Genomic DNA, 25259 nt, shown 5'->3' with positions numbered 1-25259 from the left:
CTTGCCCGTGCAAATCCACCCCACCCCGCCCGCCTGCTGGGACATTGAGGCCATGATGGGCGGGGATGAGGTGGTGGTCTCCCTGGTGCCCAGGTGAGGTGGGAGGAGGTCAACTGACTTTTTCTTTGGAGGCCCGTATTGTTCTTCCCCTGACCTCGACCCTGCTGGCCTCTGCATATGCTCGGGACCCTGCAGTGCTCACTGCCTGCCACTGCAAGCTCCCAGGCCATGGGGCCTTCTGCCAAGGGGAGAGGAGGGAAAAGGAGGGTGAGTGAAGGTGAAGAGTGAGGGGGAAGGAGCAGAGGCTGAAGGGGTAAGCGCAGATATAGATATGTAAGAGACCCAGACAAGTTACAGAAAGAGGTAGAGAGGCGTGGAGAGGGCAGACTAGAAATAGAAAGAGTGATGGTAGAGAGAGTGATAGGATACAATAGGGGACAGAATTAGCTACAAATGGGAGAGAGGGGAGTGTGGGAGGGATCCCGAGGTTTGAGATGTGAAGACAGGTGGTGTATGTTTAAGAGGAACAGAATCAGGACGTATTTGAAAAGAAATACGAGGAATGCTTGTTTATGTGTGTGCACTCTTGTGTATATATAAGGATTGCGCCAGATGCAAGCAAGTAGGAACACTACAATTATTATATTAAGAAGCGGTAAATATCACAAAACAAGGAAACATGAACATTTGGCGTTTGGCCTACATTTTGTGTAACAAGTTAACACATTTTGTTTCGATTAATACATTTCTCACATGTTTTGTTCTGTCCTGCAACCGATGTAAGTCGCAGAGCCTCTCTCGCCCTAGAGCACATTGATTAGTAGCCTGAAAGTGCTAAATGTACTGTTGATGACTTGGCACAGGGTTTTAGCTATTAATCTGCACATATGGAAAGTTAAGACCACTATCCAGGAAATGCAAGGGCAAAATTAATACTCAATAGAAGTGTTTTTGTATCATGTCTCGCTCCGCCTCTAACCCCGCCCACTAGCCACGCCCCTAGCTCAATTTAATGAGTACCTGCACTTATTTGTTCCCATTTAAAGCACTGTGCAGATGGAGTCTGATCTCACCGCCGCGCCGGAATTCACCGCGGCCACTGGCTTGGCTGGAGGGCAGAGAGCGGGAAGCGGGAGCCTGGAAAGCCTGGAAAAGCCGGAATCTGGAGTTGAAAGAGCAAACGAGTTATTTATACGTATATTGATTAAATATGAGGCATTTTTATAACGAGCACCTCTACTGATGAAAACAGACGGAAAATCCAAGTCCCACCCTCCTTCCTCCGAAACGAAATATACACTGTATCCTTAACCTCAATGTAAGAGACACAAGCTAACATCTTCTTACTCAGTGGAACTTGCAAGCTGATGCTCCACAGAGCCTGGAACAGAAGCTGTGGCCTGTGAACTTCCCATATGCGACCTACTTGGGTGAAGATTACTAATAGAGCTGACAGCTGAGGAGCCACAGAAAGAGACCGGTAGATCCCTCAGTAAGATTCTAGGGATGCCTGCGTCTTCTGGCCAGAAACTGACGCTGCTGCCAAAGCAAGGCGAATGTGATGTTGGAGTAATAGACGAGAACTTCAGCGAAGACAGATAAAAGCACAGCACTGTTTAGACCCTTTCTATTGTGATTGCTCATTCCTAGTTTAACAAAGAACTTCTTCGCTTGAATCTATTCTGTAAACTTCTACCACCAGCACACATGACATAACATCACATAACATAACATAACATAACATAACATAACATCACATAACATAACATAACATAACATAACATAACATAACATAACATAACATAAGATAACATAAAATAGCACAACATAACATAACATATAACATAACATAACATAACATAACATATAACATAACATAACATGTATTTGTAAAGCGCATGTTCACCCAAAAGGGCATCTTGGTGCGGAAGAAAAGATGTTTATTGTTACCCAGCTCAATGGTACTCACACAAACATCTCTACCCACCTCTGCGTCTGGACTGTGGGCGTATATGTTTCTTTATGCATTCATATAGAGCATACTCTACCTGTGCCATACATTTTTCTTTATATGTTTTTTAAGGACCCTCATATCACGTATTTCCTCATTTGCTCAGTCCATATAAGTAATTGTTCATTTGCAAAGGCTGAGGCATTTATTTTCATTGTTGGGCAACAATGTACATGCCATTTATCAGGTGGTTTGATAGCATGCTTCTAGTTCCTATATTCATTGGAATAGGCAGCTCTTAGAAAAAAGCTGGGGCCCGATTGCAAGCCTGGCAGTCCACGGACCACCAGCCTAGTGGGGGCGTGATGGTCTGACCGTCATGCCCCGCTGCAGCCGCTAGGGAACCGCCAAATCCTGGTGGTGTTGTGGTGGTCAGGGGGCTGCAATATGCTTGGCAGGACCACCGTAGGTCCCGCCAAGCATATTATGGGTTTCCTCTCCGCCACGGTATTTATGATGCTTTCTCCTCCATGAAAACTGCATAGAGGAAACAAAGGGGGCCCTAAAGGGACACCTTGTGCCTCTGTGCCCTGGGGTGCATGCATGGGGGAACAAAATGTGGCCCCCTGTGTGCATGCACCCCAGTTCCTGCACGGTATGAACTTTACAGTCCATGCAGTGTAGGAACTGTTTTTGGCGTTCCCATTGGGGTGCTCATTTTCAGGGCACCGCTGTGGGAACGTGAAAAAAAGCCTGCCAGACACGAGAAAAACTCGTAATCTGGAGGGTGACCCAACCACTGGTTTGGCGGTGCAGGGGCGGTGCAGACCCGGCGCAGCACTGCCAAACTCATAATCTGTCACTAAATAATATCCAACTTTAACATGAGTGTACAATGGAAATCTCAAGTGATATATTTCACCTTATAGCAACATCACAAGTTACATTTTTTCAGAACAAACACTTTTAATGGTTTATAATTGTTGACAACCCTCTCTATGGGAGAGCGTGGGACCTCGACATTCCAGACAATAGGGAGCAGCAGTGGCTCCACTGCTAAGGCGGAGGTGCGTCATCCCATTGCTTTTCAGCAGTGCACAAAAGGAAAAATGAAATGATAATAACACAATGTTATTATCACCTTATTTTTCCACGCTGAAGCCAGTTTTGGGGCTGGGTGGGACTTGACTGTTGTCACAGGTAGCAGGGGGAGGAGTGGTTTGTGCACTGAAATGCGCATGACGGTTTGGTTGGCCGTCTTGGGCCTGTCAAACAGTCATGTGCACTCAGCATGTTCTCCAACTGACTGTATTGCACAGCCTGGGTGGAGAACATGCACAGCCTCTCACTCCCTGCCTGAGTGCCAAACCAGCCCGCTCAGAGCAATCACAATGCTACTGTCATGCTGGTTATAGCAGCGTCATGATTGGCTTAAGGAAGCCTGTGTGCTTCCTGCCTCCTAGAGGAGGAACAACGGAGGAGAGACGACGGCCGTGCAGAAGTAAGTGTTTTTTTTTCTTTTCCACTTCGACCACATCCCTGCCACCACTGTTCCATACCAGCCACCACTGGTAGGAAAGCACAACTCAGAGTGGAGTCATCCAAGGCTAATGGAGCTTTTTGTCTTACAATATCGTGAGCCAAAAAGACAAAACGTATCTGTGTCTTGCAGACACGCCCACAAACTGGGCAAACATAAAAGAAGTATAATGTGTGCTGATTCTTTTGAAATACTGATCCCCGTTAAGGCAATACATTTGATACTTAGCCATGTAGGGATCCTTTAAAAGCACCAGAAATAATATGTTGTGCATTTCTATAATATTTACATTCTCTGCTTATACTATCACTATGTAATATTTTTGAAAATATATTCTGCAATACACATGGCTTAAACTAAAGGCATTTAAAAATGACAGTGTGAATTTCTTTGTGGGCACTTGGGAGAAAGGCTGCCAGAACTCATAACAACAATAAATAAATATGTCTCATAGTCTCCGGCATAGTTACGTACCCAGTACACATTAGTTCCATATAGGTTGAAGGAGATGAGTGGTTCATAACTTGTCTGTTGCTCCAGTCCATAATTGGTAAGTTGGTCCATTCCTGAACTTGTCAAAATGTCGAGAAGGGTCTACTAGGTTGTATTTACCTTATGCTTACAAGACATAATACCTCATTGTATTAGTGTACTGTACATACAACAAGGTGAAGTTTATATACTTCAAAATTACTTACAATGAGAGATAACAAGCAAATACATTATGGATTAAGTTAGTATACTATAAAGTGCAGAAGAGTGAGGAACAGGGTTTGGATATGAAAAAGGGGAGGGCAGAGAGAGATGAGACAGGATCGTCAATTGTCAATAAATTGACGGTGAATGGAGAACAGTCTTAAATTTGATATTGTTTGAAGAGGAACCCTTCATTTTTTTCCAAAAGATCAGTAAGAATCAGCTGCTCTTATTTCAACTAGCAATGACTTGTGTAATGTAATTGTTACAGCAGAGAACGATTGTGTAGCTACTTTCTGAGTAAAGTCTTTTGATTTTCAGAGTGAGATTTTGTGAGCTCCTGAGAAACTTGGTACCACCAGGTTTTTTGATGCTAAACAGTAGATACACCTGATAGTTGTGGTGTATTACCAAGAACGTAATGCGTGGTGATTTTTATTTTAACCTGCCCTCGAGGGCGAACCAATGAAGGCCTTGAGGAGAGACCGAATGTGGATGAACTTTTTGGATCCGGATATAATTCTGGTGCAGAGTGGGATATTGCTCTGATGGGGGAAGGTATACTGTCTAATGCAGAGTTCCCATAGTCAATTTCTGAAAGCCTCTGAAAATATGCTGTAGAAAGGGTTTACGTTTTTGATGATTTGGAATGCTGCTCGTGATTTGTTAGCAGCTTGTGCTGCATCACAAGTCATAGAGAGGCTGGAGTCAAGCCAAATTCCCATTAGAGCCAAGCCACATTACCAAACATTTCATTACTATAGCAGCAGCTAAGGGGAATTTTTCATTATTGAGTTTGACTGACCTCTCCCCATTTATTCTGTGTTTAGTTGTACTCTTGATGAGGAGATACTCAGTTTTCTCACCGTTATGCTTTAGAAGATTGGCAGACATTCATTTTATTACTTTTTGTAGACAATAGCTCATGAATGTCACATCTTGAATTATTGAGATGTTCAGGTAGATCTGCGTATGATCATATGAAAAATAAGCTAACTGTTTAAAGTTACTACTAGTAGTAATTTTTCACACTTATGGGCCGATTATGATGTTGTTAGGAAGGGCTCCGAATGGGATTCGGTATTGCGAATCATATTTGGAGCCCTTGTTTCCTACCGAATCGTACCGTTTTCCCAACGACCGATTACGATGTCCTGAAAACCATTCGAACAGACCGAATTGGTTCCAAAAGGCATCTGGATAGCCCAAGTCTTTCAGAGCCGATTCGTACAGCTCTATGGACACGGTTTCCGGACGATCGATTATGATGACCGATTCAGACAGCCGTTCCGATTCGTAGGCCCGAGACAAGACGGCTGCCGGGATCTGTCTTTGGGGGCCTGTTGCAGGCCCCCCTTCATCCAGAGAAGTCCGAATGTGGCCCATGGGTGTACCCAAGGGACCCCTCTTCCCAACCATGCATAATGTCGTAGGCACCATGGGGTGCCTGCAACTGGGTGCAAGGTATTTCCCAAACACCCCTTTTTTCAATGGGAGCCTGTGTTTGCATTTGGAACACAGGCTTCCATTGAAGTCAATGTGAGTCTGACCGAACAATGTTGAGAGGCATCGTAATCAGTCGTCCGGACTCACAGGACCCGATTTGTTTGGAAACTAGTCAGGAACCAATTTGTTCTGGATAGTTTCCAAACAACATCGTAATCGGACCCTTAGATGGAGGTCCCTACCACCGGTGGAAAAATAACTGCATGGTAAATATAGGGCAAGATAAAAAGTTTCTTAAACTAAAAAAATAAATGAACAGAAAACATGTTTTAATTTTAATTGTTGATGCTACATAATTTTAGTAGTTTAGAACAACATCAAAAAGTACAGCATTAATACATTAATTTATATTTAAAAATTAATTGTTTTGAAAATATGATTATAATTTCAAATTTGATTCAAAATTTTAAATGATTGATCAAATTCCTACCTAAAGTAAAAAAATATATAATTTTATTATGTATTAAACATTATTTAAAGTGATGTATATCCTTAATTTAAAATAACTTTCTAATATTTTAAACAAAAAATAATGTGACCATTTCTTTTAATATAAAACATTTTAAAACTATGTAAAATGTAAAAATACTTTATCTTGATAATTTTTTTTAAAATACATTTTTTTTAAATTCATTTAAATAATGTAATTTCATTTCACATTATTTCCTATGGAGTTTTATTTTAAGTCCGAACTTCCATTATTTCGTACAGGAGGGTGTTGCAGTAGCAGTGGTTGGCCATGTATGGTGCTGGGCTAGAGTACATTTACAGCTATTTCTGGTCATTTTTGGCTGAAGTAAATGTAAAAATACAGTTTGTAAATAGTAATGGGCTTACTCTTTTGTGGGCAAGTGCAAAGGGGTCCTTTACAGTACAAAACCTATGCTTCAAGTCTTTTCCCTCTTTCTATGTGTGCTGTACAATGCAATATGGGAAAACAATGAGAAATAAAGACATTTCTTCTCAATGGCCAGCCTCTAGGTGAGTTTGAGTTGCCGTGCAAATCCCTGTCTACAATTCTTTGTAACTAAGGATTTGCAGCAAAACCCATTACTGGTTGCATGAGAATGCCCATGCACCACTAATTATACCCCCCCATTGACTCAAAGTGACACAATGATGCTCACTGCACAACCTTTTTTTACTTTGAGTTATTAGCCAACACAAATCATGATCTGCGTTGGATAGTACATCCTACCTGAACACTTTGCATCAGGTTTGCGTTAAAAAAGTAATACAAACACAGGGACATATTTACAAGGGCCTTGCATCATGCTTGCACCATGCAACATGGTACATGCACAACTCAAAGATCCAAGTCACATTTATGAAGCCACGCAAGGCCACTTTGTGTGCCTTTGAATGGCTTTATAAATATGGAGTACTGCAACACAGCGAAAATCGCTGTGTTGCATTACTCTGCACAAGGGAGGATTTCCATTGACGTTGTAGTGGGTGTTTCCGCGCAAATCCCATGGCTTTTGATGCATTCCCAGATTTACAAAACCTGGCAAACCTGGGAATGCGCCGAAAAGATACGCCTCCCCAGGTGCCGCGTAACAAGAAGAAATGTCTTTATTTCTCCTAATTATTTCCTCTTTCTATGTGTGCTGCATTCTGCGGCACACACAGAAAGAGGAAAACGCCTCTATGGATTGGTTTTGTGAAGGAAGGTGCCCCTTCCTGCACAAAAACAATCCTGCATGCAACACAGTGACCCTTGCACCATGGTGCAAGATGCCTGCATTGGCGTTAGGTTGCCAAAATGGCACCAGTGCAGGGGAAGGACAGCAATGTCCCGTACTGGATAAATAGGGGGCATTCCTGCCCTTATGTGTGACACAGAGCAGTGGAGCAAGGGAACTTGCTGTTCTGTGCCACAACTCTGGTAAATATGCCCCTCAGTCTGGGGCTTCTTTGAAGAAGATTTCAATGCTTTGGGGGAAAGGAAATTTGGTACAACTAAAAGGAGTGCAATACAGTTTCCAACAAGGACCTGAGGAGCCCAGGGTTTCTTCAAACACCACTCAGGGTGGTTAGGGATAACCCCAAGGCCTCCATGCATGAAGAGGAGCCTCTCAAAATCATGATGGAAGACACAGGGATGCCATTTATCAGTACACTGATCTTATTCAATTAATTTAAGAACAGTAAGTAGAAGATTATTTTAAAATATGTATTAAAATAAATCCAACCTAAAATGTTTGTATTTATACATTATGGGCCATATTACAAGTTTGGGGGTCAGTGAACTGCTGTATTGGCGGTGGCGGTCTGAACACGGCGAGCTTGGCGGTCCAACGGTTGCATTACAAATTGGGCGGCTTGCATTTCCGAAGACTATGACTGAACCATCAATACTACCAGCACACCACTGACTGCCGGAGTCGTGGTCGGGGAAAATCAGCTTCCATAGGGCAGTACTGTGGAGCTCTATCACTGTCCATATTCTGAGTTGGCTTTCCGATGATTTGTCTCCAGATTCTAAGTTGCCAGTAAGGAAGGATTTGGGGTGCGTACTCACCCCTTTCTTGTTCTTTCAGAGAGAGTTCAACGTGGATCCCTTTCTCTGGCTCCTCCCTTAAAAACAGCTTCTTCACCCCTAGGATTAAAACCCTGTTTGCAGCGATGTAGAGTAGAGTCCTTTTTGTACCATATTTTTTTTTTTATAGAGTTTTGTATAGCGCAAACTATACCCGAAACGGGTATCAGAGCGCTTTACATGAGCACCAGTTTCGTTACAGAAGGACACATTCATTTTTATTAGGCACAGGGAGAGATTAAGTTATTTACCCAGAATCACAGGATGTTGAGTGTCGTAGCTGAGACTCGAACCCAGTTCCCCAGCTTCGAGGTTGACCACTCTAGCCGTAAGGCTACATCCTCTCCCTATATACCCATTGCCTGGACTGTCCACATATGGGCCAGACTCCGAAAATTGGTAGATGATATTTTTCCACATGTATCATAGATATATGTGCATTTGACACATATGCAGTAGAAATGCTCACATAGACATTAATACATATGGAAACGTGATTACCACTGCCACAAGGTCGCTGCAGCCACACCTCCGGCACCATGATCACTTCATAATACGGTTGTCTAAAGACTGCCAGCACTGTGGGCTACTGGCGACTGCAAATAATGCGGTCTTTGGGTGGTCGGACTGCCAAACTCGTAATAAGGCCCAATGTATTGAAAATAACAATACGTTATGTATAGATTGAAATGAAATTCATACAAAATCTATTAAAAACTTAACTTCCATATATTTTTAATTAAAAAAAGTTATTAAAATATTTTATCATTAAAACATGTTTATTTTTTAAAATATATGTAATTTTTTAACATACAATTTCATTTGCATATACTTTTCAAAAGTGAAAATAAAGCAATTTAATTTAACTTTACTTCCTATAGAGTTCTATTTTAAGTCTTTGCTTTTCTATGGAGGGTGCTTCAGTATCAGTGGTTGGAGCTCTCGTCAGTGACTAGCAGAAATAAGAGCATAACATAGCCATCATTCTCCTATCTATGGAAAATAGATGCCTTTTACTTCCTGCTGCTGAGGACTGGAGGGTCTTTAGTCCCCTGGCATTGGGGGTGTGTGGGCTCTTTTTATCTAATTATTCAGCACTACTGGTTCCAGGTGCAGGAGTGTAGAAAAATAATTGTTTTTCATGTTTACAGTAATAATGCTTGGCTCTATGGATACTACTTTGGTGCGGAACTAAATTTAAACTTTGAATTTGTATTAAAGTTTTGCTTGCAATACATGAAAGGAATGTTAGATGAATGTAAATGAAGTAGCAGTCGTCTCCATCATTCTTCATAGTGCTGTTAAAACGAGTGCAAACCACTGCTACAAATACGATTTGCACACAGATTCAGTTCAGTTTTGTGCCTAATAACAACTGTTGTTATGAACAATATGTTCAAAAATTGTGTTTAGTTCATTTGCATGGTATTATTCAATTAAGTTCGCTTTTATTTTGGTAAAAAAACCCATAAAAATCATATCTACAACATTTTATACAATAAAATACAACACAATTTCCGCTATTGATTCAGCACATTTGCAGCTTGGCATAAACTCAGTAAAACAGAATTACATAAAACAAATAAAAAGATAAAACGTGTCAGAAAAAAATAAATCACATGCAATCTGCACGTTAAAATGTCAAACCTTTTTCCTGAAATATCAAATTTACTGCAAAGAGATATCTACTAAAACCAAAGATTATAAATTGTGAGGTATCGGATTTTAAAATTCCTAGTATTTCTAGACATTTCCTAGTCCCCATATGGCAACACATTGGTTTAATCACTATCACAATGTTTTAATGGATGATTGCCACCCAGTTATGTGCAACATTTAGGAGTTCCACTCATCCTGTGTTGTGTGGTGTTGTAAGAGCATTTCTATAGAGCTTCCTAACTCTCTGCGGGGCACTAACGCACAGTGTCAATGTGGGTAGAAAGATTCACCTTGGTTGAGTTCTCTCTTTTAGAGAGTAGTACTTGTTATTAGCATATGTAGAAAGTATTTTGGGGGTCATGCGTGAGTAACCAGAGAGGCTACTTGTCTTGGGGCACATCGCTTAATGGTGTAATGGAGGAAGAGTGTGAGAGACGAAGGGTATGAATATTATTAGTTGCTCCCTGATCATGTATTCTGCAGGTCTTCTGTTTAGGTTTGTGGGCATTGCAGTAAAATTTCTTTTCTACCCTTTTTTTAAATTATTATCCATTTCCATTCCCAGTTTCTGAAGATCAGTGCTGCATGCAACTGATGGCTACGAGCTGTGCAAGACGTCTTATAATGGGAAAGAGGAGAGGCAGGTACAGTGGGACGTGTGAGGGACAGAGATCTGGTCAGATGGCATCTGTTGAAGCTATCGCCTATGCTTGCATGAGCTGTGGATGCACGATTTTAGACTCTATAACAGATGTATGTCATAACCTGTGTCACTGGGGTACATGCATTCCATTATATAGCAATAGTCCAGCGGGCTAGAAATTCTTTATCAGGACCATATATTGGCAGGCATGTAGTCTATGCAGATTACAGTTGGCCCAGGTAAACTTTAGTAACAGAGATCAGTGACTTCCAGCCTGCACCGAATAACAGTCGGCCATTCGAAGAGTTTGGGATTGCCTTCGGTGACTTTTGGGTACTCAGGCAGAACCATTTGTTTTCCCCCAAAATATTGCTCTGTTTTGCTGTCAGATGTTCTTAGGTATCATATCAGGAATAACCAGGGTTTTACTTCCTTCCTGAAGTTTATATGATCACAGATTTTTTTTGATTTATGGTAGCTGGTTAGGATTTGAGGGGGATTAGCTGCTTGCACTGATGATAATCTGCTAGGTCTGAGAGGACCGCCTGATTTGGCGATGCAGTAGCAGACCGCCACACTGGCAGCTCGCACCCCCAAATCTGTGTGGACACCACCCGCCAGAATATGAGTTTCCTCATGTCTGGCAAGCTTCTTTTGGTGGTCCCATGGTGGTGGCTCTGAAAATGAGCACTGCAATGGGAATGGTAAAAACAGTTCCTGCACAGCATGGATTGTAAAGTCCATGCTGTGTAGGAACTGAACTGCGGTGCATGCATATAGGGGGGCACATATTGTGCCCCCCTACATGCATTCCCATGCACATTGGCAACAGTGGCCTGTGTAGGTCCCCCTTTGTTTCAGGATAACCAGCCTTTTCATTGAGTTAAGACCTCCATGACACCGCTGACGGTCCTGAAACTTGTAGTATGCATGGCGGTGCCATAGCGGCACCACCAGCATATTGCTGAGCCCCTGATCGCTGCGCCGTCGCCAGCTAATGCCAGTTCCCTGATGGCTGTGGCACTGCAACGGCGGTCTGACTGCCAAAGTTGTCATTGGGCAGTCAGACCACCACGCTCTCTGAGTCTGGCAGTCCTTGGACAGCCAGGCTTGCAACTAGGCCCTTAGTGATCATTAGACAAACAATATACGAGGATCCAGCAGTGCCAACAGTACCTGCATTGCCACATCCACGCCAACTCAGGTGAGAATTAGACCCCCAACAGTGTCTGCATTTTTGGATTCCATTGGTGTTGGCTTGCAAACACATGAACCTTATTTTCAACATTAGTGGGGACTACATTAACAGAATCCATTCGGGTTGTCTTGCAAGCTATTACAGCGTAGCCTTCAACCTTGCGAATGGCACCATTTTCACCTATGATCTCGATGGTGTTGGTTTGCAAGCTATTACAGCGTCGCCTCCAACTTCACCAATGACACCATTTTCATCTATGATCTCGACTTCCTCATTTTTGAGAGGCTTACGGCAACTTCACCTTTATCGTAACCTGGAGAAAACTAATGAGTGCACTAAAATGCAAAAATAAAATAAAGAGATGGCCACACCTATAAAATAAAACAAATTTGAAACAGGACCCTTTCTACTTTCTTGATTGTATTATTCCCAGCTGCAATAGTTTAAAAATAAAACATAACAGCCTAGTTTATTTCACTTATCCTTGTACATCTATGCATGCATATACATACATATCTATATATATGGAAAAGCTATATATATATGTATATATATATATATATATATATATATATATATATTGCTGCTCCGTATCTGCCTTTGTGTCCGCACTCGTGAGCGAGTGCCCTGTCCAGCGGTGGCAGACCGCTAACGTATCCAGCTCCTTACAATTGTAAATTAAGACCAAGACTATTACAATGCATCAAGCGCCATCTTTGAACATGTTTCAATCAACTTTATAGTCTATTTATATCTCATAGACAGTTCATATGTCTGGTTTAAATTAATACCCCTTGTTGGCGTATATGCTGGGACAATAGGCTTCTTATAGACACGTACTGAGCGTTATACTTAAAAGCGTGCTAGTTTGAATTCGCTTTGTACCGTTAATCGCTATCGCGCATGATAAACAATTATGTAAATATTTTACATAAATATTTGCGTTCTATATCAGATAGGTCTTCACAATATCTAGCCTAAATAGGCAATTTAACAATTGTTGATCTTTGGTAATTAACCTACGCGCTTGATCTATCTTAATTGCTCATGAATGCAAATCTTTTTAATGTTGCCCTGAATGGGCACAAGCTCTACATATAGACTATAAAGTTGATTGAAACATGTTCAAAGATGGCGCTTGATGTATTGTAATAGTCCTTTGTCCCTTGCAATGAAATTTATTTGTGTTAAAAGTATCCATGGTAACGGCGCCCGTCGACACTGACGAAGGCTAACGCCGAAACGCGTTTGTTTTGATTGATATCTCGCAATAAATCCAAAGGTGGATTTAACCCAACGGGAGTGCTGGTCTTAAATAAATAAATATATATATATATATATATATATATATATATATATATATATATGGAAAAGTCTAGTCTGTGTGACATCGTCCACAATCTCAGTGCCAACATCAAGGTATTTCACAGAGGCCAGACGGGAATTATAATTAGGAAACAGTTTCCATAGGAAGAGCATTTTTTCATTTGCCAATAACATAGGTGTCGTTTGACGAATCTGCACAAAATTTTCCAAACTAATTTGACTCTCACTTCAGCTGCTGACTTGAAAATTTTATTCTGTGATTCATCAAGCAGGGGGCGAGAAAAAGGTGGATACCAACATGTTTTTTCTCCATTTTAATTTCTAATTGGAAATTTTAGACATGGCTACAGCCAGAACTGCTGAACGGAATTACATCAAATTTGGCAGAAAGGTAGCTTTTGGTCCAGAAAGCATTCTTTTTGTTAAATGGTGTAAATCCGTTCAGTAGTTGCTAAGAAATTTTAAGATTTCTCAGATATACACCTCAGGCCATGGTGGATCCGCGACCCCTTCCGATCTCGGGGCTGAGATCTGATTGACTGCAAACACTTCAAACCAGGAAGTGTTGGCAGCCATCTTGTGACTCGGTTGAACCGAGTCACAAGAAAAGAATTTAAAAAAAAAGAAAAGGGGGCAGGATAGAAACACCATGACCCCCTAGGACTCTTGGAGGGGTCACCACAGTGATCTCCCCAGGCCCCAAGAAATAATTTATTTTTTATTTAGGGAGAAATTGCGGTGGTTCTGCAAATCCTGCCAAAAGTTAAACAAAAATGAAGCGCAGATTCTGGCATTTTGTTTAATTAGGCCCCCGGGTGGGCTTGGTCCTGGGGGCAAATAAAAATAATAAATAGGGGGCCCTGCGTGGGCCCCCGCAGCCCCGGGGACCATCCCCTTCCTGGGGCTAAACACAAAGGAAATGCAGGGGGGCCACACCCCACTGCAGCTCCGGGGCTTACTTTTTGTTGGAGGGGGCACGCGGCCCACCTCATGGAGTCGTAGATGTCTCAAGGGCTGGCTCCAGCAATATCCCGGGGAGGAGGGCCACGCTGACCCCCCTCCCCATTTAAAAAAAAGAAATGATGAAGGCCCCGGGGGATGGGGACTCTGGAGCCGATATTGACCTGGGGAGGAGGGCCACGCGGCCGCCCTCCTTTTTAAAAACTTAAAGGGCGGGACACTAGTGATGGGGTCCCCAGGACCAAACTTGGCATAGGGAAAGAGGGGGCCGTTCCTTTTTAAAAAGAAATTTTAAAAAAGGAAAATGCCGGCCCTGTGGCTCAGGTCCCCGGGACCGTAAACGGCCCGGGGTTGGAGGTTGCGCATCCTCCCTCCCCAGTTACAAAAAAAGACTGGCTCCGTGGGATGGGGTCACTGGGCTGAAAAATCGTCTGAGGGAAGGGGGGCCTTTCATTCTCCTCCAATCTGCTAACGCAGCTTGTGGTGCACTACTGGTTGGGAGATGATGCCCACCCTACTCCTGAGGGATCTTGGGGGCCAAAACGCCCTCCTACCTCCGTAAGTCCTACATAGCGGGATTCCTGAGAACTGGCTGGTGGCCCAGCACCCTTTCTAAAACCAGTCTGCAAACATGACTGAAAAAACCAAAGGTTACATGAATGTTATAGTTAGGAATTAGCATTTAAAAAAACTTATAAATTTGCTGAAAAACCAAAGGTTACAGGGACATTATAGTTAGGAATTAGAAGTTGAAAAGCCTGAGCTAGCTATAACTTGTTCCCCGCAATGCACTGCTTATGACCTCACATATTACATCACTCATGACATGGTCAGTGACATCACTGATGACATCATCCACAGAATCTCTGAGGCACCTACTCACACCCCCATAAAATCTTTCATACTCTCACTCCTACTCCCACACAACCATTCAGAAACCCATTCCAGACCCATACCAGTACTTACACATCCACTCACTGATTCATCGATCTATACACACTCCCACTCAGTCACCCATAAAGCCTCTCATACATCCAATCACTCACTAATACAGCCACTGGCATATCCACTCATATACCCATACAGCTACTTAGTCACTGAGTCAGTCACCCATAGAGCTACTCAAACAACTACTCAACCATACAGTTACACACACACTCACTCAACTACTCATACAGATACTAACACATACGCACTCACCTATACTGTCACTGAAACAAGCAGACACTCACCCATACAGCCAGTCTCACATTTACTCGTTCAACCATACAGTCACTCACATACCCCATCACTCACTTATACTGCCTTTCATATACCCAGTTACTCACCCATATACCACTGACACATGCACTGACTAACCGACACAGCCATTCACACACTCACCCATACAGCCCCTCACACATGCTCTCACTTACCCATAATGCCATTGACTCATCCACTCACTCATCCATACAGGCAGTCACACACACCCTCACCCACCCACCCACACAGACACTCATACACCCATACAGGTACTCAAACAACAAATCACTCACCCATACAGAAACTCAAGTTCCCACTCACACACCCATACAATCACTTAGACACCAACTGACAGACTGATACAGACATTCACACAACTTAGTCATTCACCCATGCATTCACTAAAACACCTAGCCACTCACTTATACAGCCATCACGCACCTATTGGATAATCCAAACAAGCAACCATACACCCCTTGAGTCACAAATTCATCTTGGTATATATATTCAACACTCATAAACTTTTGAATTTGTAATGAGTGATGCAATATGTGGGGTCATAAGCAGTGCATTGCGGGGATGCAAGTTATAGTTAGCTCAGCTTACTATCCCTGCTGAATTTCTCTGGTTTTTACATGTAAAATCTGCCTCTTATTATAACGTTTCCATTGTTTTTTTCAGTGAATATATATACACATACACATATATGTGTGTGTATATATGTATGTATATATTTATGTATATGTCCAGAGAACTCCGTTATTTGCCACGTTTCCATGCAAGAACGGATACGGACCACAGAATTGCTGCACAATTATTTATTGTTGGTGCAAAGTGTCGCCATGACGCGTTTCAGCCCCTCCACGGGCCTTGATCACATGACACAGTCAGGCATTTACCATTGGCTTATAAAGTGAATAGTGCAAGCTTAATGATTGGCGGATAATAATCAAGTATGATCAACATTGAAGAACGACTATGCAATGAAACACCTCGAGTCTTTCTTAATTAACAACAATAAATAGATCATAAAATCATGACACCATTAAAACCGATTTTAGAAAGCAATGTTAACATAAAATTAAACCAGTTAAAAGGGGTCAAGTCCATGATAATATAGATGTAATTACGCTAAGAAGAATTTAAATGTGCAATATGTAGTGTTAGTGCAAAAATGTGCAAAAGGTGCTATGGTAAAATGAATTAAAACATTTAGACCAAATATTAACCATTGACATATTTTAGCTCCAAAATTCCTTTGTAAATACACAAATGAACAAATGAATAATGCCATTAATAAATGGTAGCTGTTTGTAAATGAATTACTGGAGCCCCAGTAAATACGTTCCGAACATACAGATAATGGTGGTCACTCCCTATGAACCTGTTAAAAGTCGATGTTAGTCAGATATTTGATTGAAATATCGGTATGAATACCATAATTTTTCATAAGTTGTTTAAGCATTGTGGATCATTATAATGTTTATGGATATGATAAATGTGTGGAGAATAGAGTATCAACATAGATCCTTCTGACATTCTCTAGTCCACACATACATACATAATTAAATACACATGTAATAAATATCATATAAGCAAAGTAATGCAATCCAAAATAGATAAAATCTGCTTAAATATTCATATATGCATTAAAACAATATGTATGAAAGAACCACTAGAATATCAATAAATAATCAATAGATACACATATAAAATCCACAATCATTAAAACCCCATAAAAATGTTTATAAAAATCACAGTATAAATAAGCCGACAATTATAAATATCTAAAGACATGTAAAAAGATCATCTATTATGTTTAAACATGATGGATGTTTTGTATTAAGTTCCAATATGTATCTGGTTTCTAACTGACGTAGTCTATGTTCTCTGTTACCGCCCCTCCTACTCGCTGGAACTGAATCTATAACAAAGCACCTGAGGTCCTTACTTTTGGATTCATGTTTGGCTTTAAAGTGACTAGCCACCGGATATGTATTATCTTGGTTATTTATTGCCCTCAAGTGCTGTAATATCCTTTTATGCACTTGAAGCTTAGTGCTAACTCTGTCTTGCATGTAAGTAATTTAGAGATTTGGTGTTTTCTCTCACTAAAGGGAGTAGCGTAAATTGTTCTATTTTCTCCCTGATGGCACGCCTTACATGTTTTGCATTTGAAAAAACCGGTATGGGTTTGTAGCCAATTGGTTAACTCTATGACTTCAGTACTTGTTTTAACTAGGTCATCTTTCATGGAGCGGCTTCTGCTGTAGGTTATGGATGGTCTTTTGGGTAGTTTAGGACCAATCACTGGGTCACTGAGAACCATAGGCCAGTTACGCGATATTATAGATTGGATCTTTTTTAATTGTTGGCTGAATTGAATTATAATCCTGAATTCCAATTTCGTGTCATTGATCTGTGCTGGTGCCCTGGCAGAGTTTATATCAATTTTCGATATTTTCTCCATTAGCAGATCATATCTGCAGCTGCGCATAGATTTGTTAATGGCATTGTCTATGACCTGTTCTGAGTATCCCCGTTCTCTGAATCTCAGTTTGCTCTCAGCCTGGGCTTGTATGAGATCACTTTCTTTGCTATGGATACGCCTCAGCCGAAGCATTTCCCCATAGGGGATACTGGTTACTAGATGTCTAACATGGGAGTTACTGGTGTGTAGTGTAGAGTTTCCAGCGGTTTTCTTGCAAAATAATTTTGTTTCTATTTTGTTGTCATCTGTACACACATCAGTGTCAAGAAAACTCACCCTAGACGCACTAATGTCAGCAGTAAAATTTAAATTCAAATCATTTACATTAATTGCCCGTACAAATTCTTGAGCATCATCAACATTCCCAACCCATATGATGAACAAGTCATCAATGAAGCGCAGCCATAAGTTAACATTAGTTGTCATTGTCACCTGGTGTTCAGTCATGAGGACCAGCTCCTCCCACCAGCCCATGTGTAAAAATGCATAGTTGTGAGAGAAGCTGGCCCACATCGCCACACCTCTGGTTTGTATATAAAATAGATTGTTAAACATAAATATATTGTTTGTAAGACAAAAATCAACCATTTCAATAAGGATTTTCTTATGATCTCCCATGTTGCCCATTGTTTTGTCCAAGAAATGGTCAAGTGCTCTTAGCCCATCGGTAAGTTGAATACTCGTACAGAGCAAAATGACGTCAAGTGCGATGAATAAATAACCTTGTTTCCACTTAAAGTCCTTAATTTTCCGCAAAAAGTCACTGGTATCGCTCACATAGGATGGTAGAGCCTTGACTAAATTTTGTTAAAAAAAAGTCTACATATTGGGATGTATGCTCAAGACATCCATTCCTCGTAGATATTATAGGTCTGCCGGGCAGATTTTCAGAGTCTTTGTGAATCTTGGGCAAAAAGTAGATCATGGGTACCATTGGATGATTATTCTTCATAAATTTGAATTCTTGTACTGTGATAAGACTATTAGATTTCCATGTCGCCAATTTTTTATAAAAGCTTGCATACATTGCTTTTAATTCTGATCCACTGCATTTGGTGTAACAGGTTTTGTCGTTCAGTTGTTTATAGGCTTCTTTAGAGTATTTGTCTTTGATCATGAGCACTATATTACTTACTTTGTCTGAAGCACGAATAACAATTTTATTATTTTCTTAAAGTTTCAACTTCAAAGTATTGTAATCATGTTTTTCTTTGTTATATTTGAATTTTCCTCTATATGTCTTGATGTTGAGATCTTTTAATTGTTCTGTTACCTGATCGTGGAATAAATCAATTGAGTCCCGTATCATAATTGGATTGAAGGTTGACTTTGGTTTGAAATGCGTTAAGGGACGTCGTATCTGAATAATGTTACTTTGTGTGGAAGAAACATCAGATGGGATTTGGGCAGAGACAGGCAATTCATTGTCACGTCTGTTCGTTTCTGGCTCTGAGTCCCATAGTTCCTGCATTTCATTGACAAAGGACACCTCTGACTGAGTAGATACTTGAGAATCTGATATGCAAGTTCCTCCGTCCATTGACGAGTCATATTTTTTTATTTAACAGGTGGTATGTTTTGAGCTTTAACTTTTGTGTACTTTTAAAAATGTCCAACCTAGTTCTTGCATAATTAAAACTACTCGCAGGACAATACGTTAGTCCCAAACTCAGTATTCGTTTATCATTGTCACTTAGTTCCGTGTCAGAGAAGTTAACAATTCTTTTATTAATAGTTGTCATTTCATTTATTTGCCCCTCCTCCATCCATCTCGTTTTTTTCGAGTAGTTCCTGATACGGATTGCCTTTCGTCGCTGTTTTCGTTTGCTGTTCTTACTTGGCCATAGTTGTTTTTTTGTGTGCGAGGATGGAGAGTTAGTCTCCTGTCCTCGCATAAAAAATCTAATTCCTCGTCCAGCGTGCATTTTTGTCTTCCTTGATTTATAGCTAATTCACGTTCCGAATCACTATCTGGGGCTGAACTTGTTACGTAAGAATTTATAGGTCTTTCGCTCCTTGATTTTCTCTTCTTCTTTTTTGAGTCTGGATATCATTTCTTGGCGCAATTTTGATTTATCCTCAGTTTGCTCCATTGCGTCAAGTTCTTCATTGAATTTGGCTATCTCCTCAAGAAGTACTGTGCGGTCAATGTCGGCATATTTAATCAGAATTCGCATGAGTCGTTTGGAAGATTCTAAATTACACTCGGCCCACTCGCGCATCATGAGCGGGTTAGGTGCTTCATATCTTGGTGCCAGAAGTATCCTTAAGCCCAGTGGGACCCTGTCCACGTCCAAATACATCTGCAATGAATGGGATTCCCACCAATTACTCTGTTCGGAACGACTCTTTTTCTCTAATAGTTTAAACTTGTCTTTCATTGTTGCATTTTGTTCATTCGAATTGGCAGTAATGTTGGTTTCTTTATTGGTCCCAATCCTGAAGTCATTAAACATCACTAATGCTGCGGCTTCCCTTTCCTTCACTGTGTCAGCCGACATTGCACAATAATATGTAAATATAGGTCGCGAGAATACGGAAACAGTGGTTTAGTTTTCGACTCCGACCAGCACACCTCTCACCCCTTGTTCGCTACTGTCCACGTACCTGAGTTCACACTTCAAACGTCCATTTCCTCCGTATATATACATATATCTAACTTGTTTGTGTGCATTCATATATACATATACACACAAACACACAATCATAAACACACACACACATATATATATGTATATATATATATATATCTATATATGCATATATAGATATACATGTATATATATATATTTATATATACATATATATGAATAGGGCCTCAGTGCATTAAATTGATATTAACATTGAGATTGTGGATAATGCCATACAGACTAGACTTTTCCGCAAGCCCACGGCTGGCAACAGCCTATTGCATGCCCTCAGCAGTCATCCGGCTACTCTCAAGTGGAGTATCCCATAAGGGGAACTGCTGAGGGCTAAACACAACTGCAATGCTTAGTAGGCTTTTCTCGTAGAACAATCAACCATGGTTAACAGATTCAGGGAAAGGGGCTTCCCCTGGCGGGTTCTCAACTGGGCCATCAGCAAGGTTATGAAAGTGACAAGGGAACACACCCTCTTTGATAATTCAGTCACCAAGGACACGGATACCTTAAGTGAGCTCAGACTGGTTCAGTTACAACTGGAACTGGGATATACTTATGAATGACCCGCAATACAGTCCATGACAGACCTAAAATAACCTACTGAAAGGGACGCAGTATGAGTGATCTCCTGGCCCATAGCGACATTACCATCACCAACCAGGTCAAGAGAACATAACATAACATAACATAACCTACAGGGTTTTTTCCATGTGGGCATTTTAAAGCCTGTAAGAATAGTACTATGTGAAAGGAATACTCTACCTCCAGATGAGATCAAACACAAAAGATCAGCAATTTCCTCACCTGCAGTACCCCTTCACGATGTACCTACTGGAATGCCACTGCCATCTCAGGAATGTAGGTAGCACCATTCATATAGTTAAGAAAAGAGTGCGTGATCACCTCAGAGCCATCAACAGAGGGAACCCCAACTACCCAGTAGCAAGACACTTTCAGGAGAAACACTATTCTGACAGTTCTCTCCTCTCTTTCTTTGCATTGAACACTTCCCACTCAATCCCAGGGGTGGGGACAGGACACTAAGATTAAGAAAAAAAGAATCCAGATATATCCTAGACCTGGAGACCAAGAGTCCTGGGGGGCTCAATTCTAATGAAAAACTTGGGGTACATCTATAGGAAAATTAGCCTACTTATACATCCCCCACTGTCTTCTGGGCGGACTCAGTTTCTGCCAATCTTTCACTTCTGTACAGGCTGTTATCCATGTTGTTGCTATTTGTATTCATGCTCGATATTGCTCTTCTATTAACATATTGTCATAATATTTCTGTTGTAGGATGAAAGGAAGGGGTCCTTGAATGTGACAGGAGGAGATACCTGGACGGATTCCCCTGCCCTTTTCTTCGTCTGCACAGGTCGGGTGGTTCATCGCACAGATAAGGACACTCTTTGCACTAATTTTGTGTGATAACTGATTTTGTCTTGTTTTCTTTTATGTTGGCATATCTACATTATAGTCTTAGCCTATTCCTCTAGGTTACACCAATACTTTTGCCCACTCAGGCTTGATTTTGCTACCTAGACTTCAGGGGGTTTCTTCAGCCTACCTATTCATGCCATTATGGGTAAAATGAAATTCACTCAATTTCCCATTTTTGGAAGGACCCATTTCACACTCCAGTCATTGCCAGTAGGCTGTCCAGGACACTACCTTTACTGTGCACCTGAGTGCAATTGTCTGGATCGCTCACACCAGTCCTACTTACATGCACGGATTTGGTTTTTCTACTCTCCCCGCACATGCGGTCAATTCTCGAAAGTCCAGTGATGCATACCAGTTATGTGTACCTGCCTGCTTGTGACCTCTGTATTACAACTGCATACCCGGACTTGACTTCCAACTAGCAGTATGCCATCATTCACTATTGGTGCAACCCCATGTCTAATTTCACCTGAGTGACCCAGGTCCATTTTGACCTTTGTGGCAGCTCTATCTCCCCTGTTGCATACATAAATACACAAATAAAATATATCTCCCAGGCCGATGCGTTTCGGTTTCCATCTTCTACTGGGCCTCTAGTTACACCTAGGTGGGGCTGAGCGATCCTATTTAACTGTCCTTTTCCTCTTTTCATGCCCAGTCAACCACTAGAATGTGAACTCTCCTCCCCTAACTGGACCAAGTTCTCCTCCATAATGTACAATATCATAAATAATTTGTGTGTGAGTGTGTGAACCGGAGTTTGGCTGATGGTGTGTATGTACTGGTGTTTGGCTAATTGTGTGCGCTGGCATTTTGCTGGCGGTGTCTGTGGACTTGCGCTTGGTTGGTGGTGTGTGTGGACTAGTGCTTGGTAGCGGTCTGTGTGGACTATCACTTGCCTGGCAGTGTGTGTGGACTAGCTCTTGGCTGACGGTGTGCATTGGATGGCGCTTGGCTGGCAGTGTGCATGGACTGGCACTTGGCTGGTGGTGTGAGTGGACTGTCACTTGGCTGGTGGTGTGGCTTGCGTGGATCCCTGTGTTTTCTTACCCAGAATCCACTGCAAATCTCAAATTTTTGGTAAAAAAATCATATTTTCCTCACATTTGTGTGAAAGGCTGGGTGGTTAGAAATCTGTGTTAGCCTGGTGAACTCACAACTTTCCCACACAGAAATGTGAGAAAAATTTGTTTTTTTAGCGAAATTTGAGGTTTGTAGGGGATTCTCGGTCAGAAAAAGTTGGGAGATCCATACAAACCACACCACAGAAATGCCTGAGTGTGGTAGGTTTGCCTCGAAGACCTCCAAGCCCGGAACCAAAAACGCAGGTGACTCCCTTGCAAAACCAAGTCTTTTTTGTGATCGATAATTTTGAAGTCTCCACAGTATATTTTGGGCCATTTCCTGTCACAGGTACTAGGTCTACCTATACAAGTGAGGTACTATTTTTATCACGAGACTGGGTGGGTGGACGTTTGTGGCTCCCAGCAGATTCCAGTGCTTTCCATCACAGAAATGTGAGGAAAATGTGTTATTTTTGACAAAGTTTGAGGTTTGCAAGGGATTATGAGTAACAGAACCTGGTGAGAGCCCCACAAGTCAACCAATTATGGATTCACCTCTGTGTCTAGTTTTAAAAAATGTACAAGTTTTCTAGGATTGCCTAGGTGTTGGCTCACGGTCTGTTTTTACTGGAACAATGTGATGTGTCCATGTTGTGTTTTGGGCTGTTTCCTGTTGCAGGCACTAGACCTACCCACACAAGTGAGTTACCATTTTTAAAGGGAGACTTGGAGAAATGCTCTGTGGTTGGAATTGTATGGCTTCCCACAGATTCCAGAAGTTTCTATCACAAAAATATGAGGGAAATGTTGTTTTTATACAAAGTTTGAGGTTTGCAAGGGATTCTGAGTATCAGAACCTGGTGAGAACCACACAAATCACCCCATCCTGGATTTCCCTGGATGTCTAGTTTCCAAAAATGTACAGGTAGGCACAGTGCAAAAATGTTTTCAGTGGAAAAATGTGATGTCTACACGTTGTGTTTTGGCCCATTTCCTGTTGAGGGCACTAGGCCTACCCACACACGTGAGGTATCATTTTTATCGGGAGACTTGAGGAAATGCTGGGTGGGTGTAAGCTTGAGGCTCTCTAACAGAACCTGGTTAGAGTCACACAAGTCCCCCCCCCATTCTAGATTCCCCTGGGTGAACTAGGGTCCAAAATCCACAGCTAAGAATATTGCAAAAAAAGGGTCAGTTTTCACCAGAAAAAAATGTGATGTGTCCACATTGTGTTTTGGACTGTTTCCTGTCGCCAGTACTAGGCCTACTCCCACAAGTGAGGTAATACAGAATAGTAGAACAAGTGTTATTACCATTTGACTTTCTATGCATTTCTGCCCTCTAAATGTAAGACAATGTGCAAAATAGAAGTCAGTTTGACAATGCCCACTATTTCACATGCTAGTATGGGTACCCACAATTTCAGAGATGTGCAAATAACCACTGCTTCTAAACTCCATATTTTGTTCCCGTTTCGTAAATACATAGGTTTCCTTGATACGATACCTATTTTTCATACTTTATACTTTACCAAATGATTTGCTGTATACCCGGTATACAATGAAAAATCATTCAAAGGCACAGCTCATTTATTGGCTCTGGGTACCTCAGGTTCTTAGTGAACCTAAAAGTCCTATAATTCCACCAATCAGAAAGGTCCAGCAGACGTGACGGTGTGTGGCTTTAAAAAATCTGCCATACTTACAAGAAGGTACATGTGAAAATGTAGGCACAAAGGGCTGTTTTGAAACCCAATTTCAATATTGTTTTATTTGAACTGTTAGTTTCTATAGGGAAACTTGCAAGATCTACACAAATGACCCTGTGCTGAATTTAGAATATTGTCTACTTTTCAGAAACGTATAGCTGTTTTGGATCCATCATTGGTTTTATACCCATTTCTACCACTACCTAGAAGGAGGTTGAAACCACAAAAAAATAGGAAAACTAGGTCTCAGTAAAATGCCAAAACTGTGAAGAAGATGTTGGCTTTCTGACCAAAGTCTGCCTGTTCCTAAGGCTGGTAGGATGGTGATTTTGTCACTACAAACTCTTCGTTGATACCATTTGCAGTGAAAAAAACAGACACTTTCTCCTGCAGCACTTTTTTTCCCCAAAAAACCAAAATGTTCTTGTGTTTTGGCTAATCTCTCTATCCCCTCCAGGGGAATCCACAAACTCTGGGTACCTTCAGAATTCTCAGGATGTTGGAAGAAAAGCGCGCACATTTGGTATGGGTACCTTATGTAGACAAAAAGGTATAGGGGCCTAAGCGCGAACTACCCCAAATAGCCCAAAACAGACAACACAGGAAGGGGGAGGCCTAGCAGCGAAGGGGTTAATAAATTAA

At 41.4% G+C, this 25259-nt stretch overlaps 1 protein-coding gene across 3 annotated transcripts in view; it reads right to left on the bottom strand.

Moving 5' to 3' along the window:
• LOC146784103 (uncharacterized) overlaps window positions 1-25259 on the bottom strand; it is a 310978-nt gene that overhangs the window by 209853 nt on the left and 75866 nt on the right. For all 3 annotated transcript variants that reach the window (XR_014970441.1, XR_014970442.1, XM_085633423.1), the window contains exon 5: window positions 1021-1162. The gene's annotated coding sequence lies outside the window, so the exon portion shown is untranslated. The remainder of the gene's footprint in view (window positions 1-1020; window positions 1163-25259) is intronic.

The sequence above is a fragment of the Triturus cristatus genome, chromosome 11 (genome assembly GCF_964204655.1).
Source record: "Triturus cristatus chromosome 11, aTriCri1.1, whole genome shotgun sequence".
Classification (NCBI taxonomy): Eukaryota; Metazoa; Chordata; class Amphibia; order Caudata; family Salamandridae; genus Triturus; species Triturus cristatus.
The sequence above is the reverse complement of the archived record's forward strand: the minus strand, read 5'-3'. Positions and strand labels throughout refer to the sequence as shown.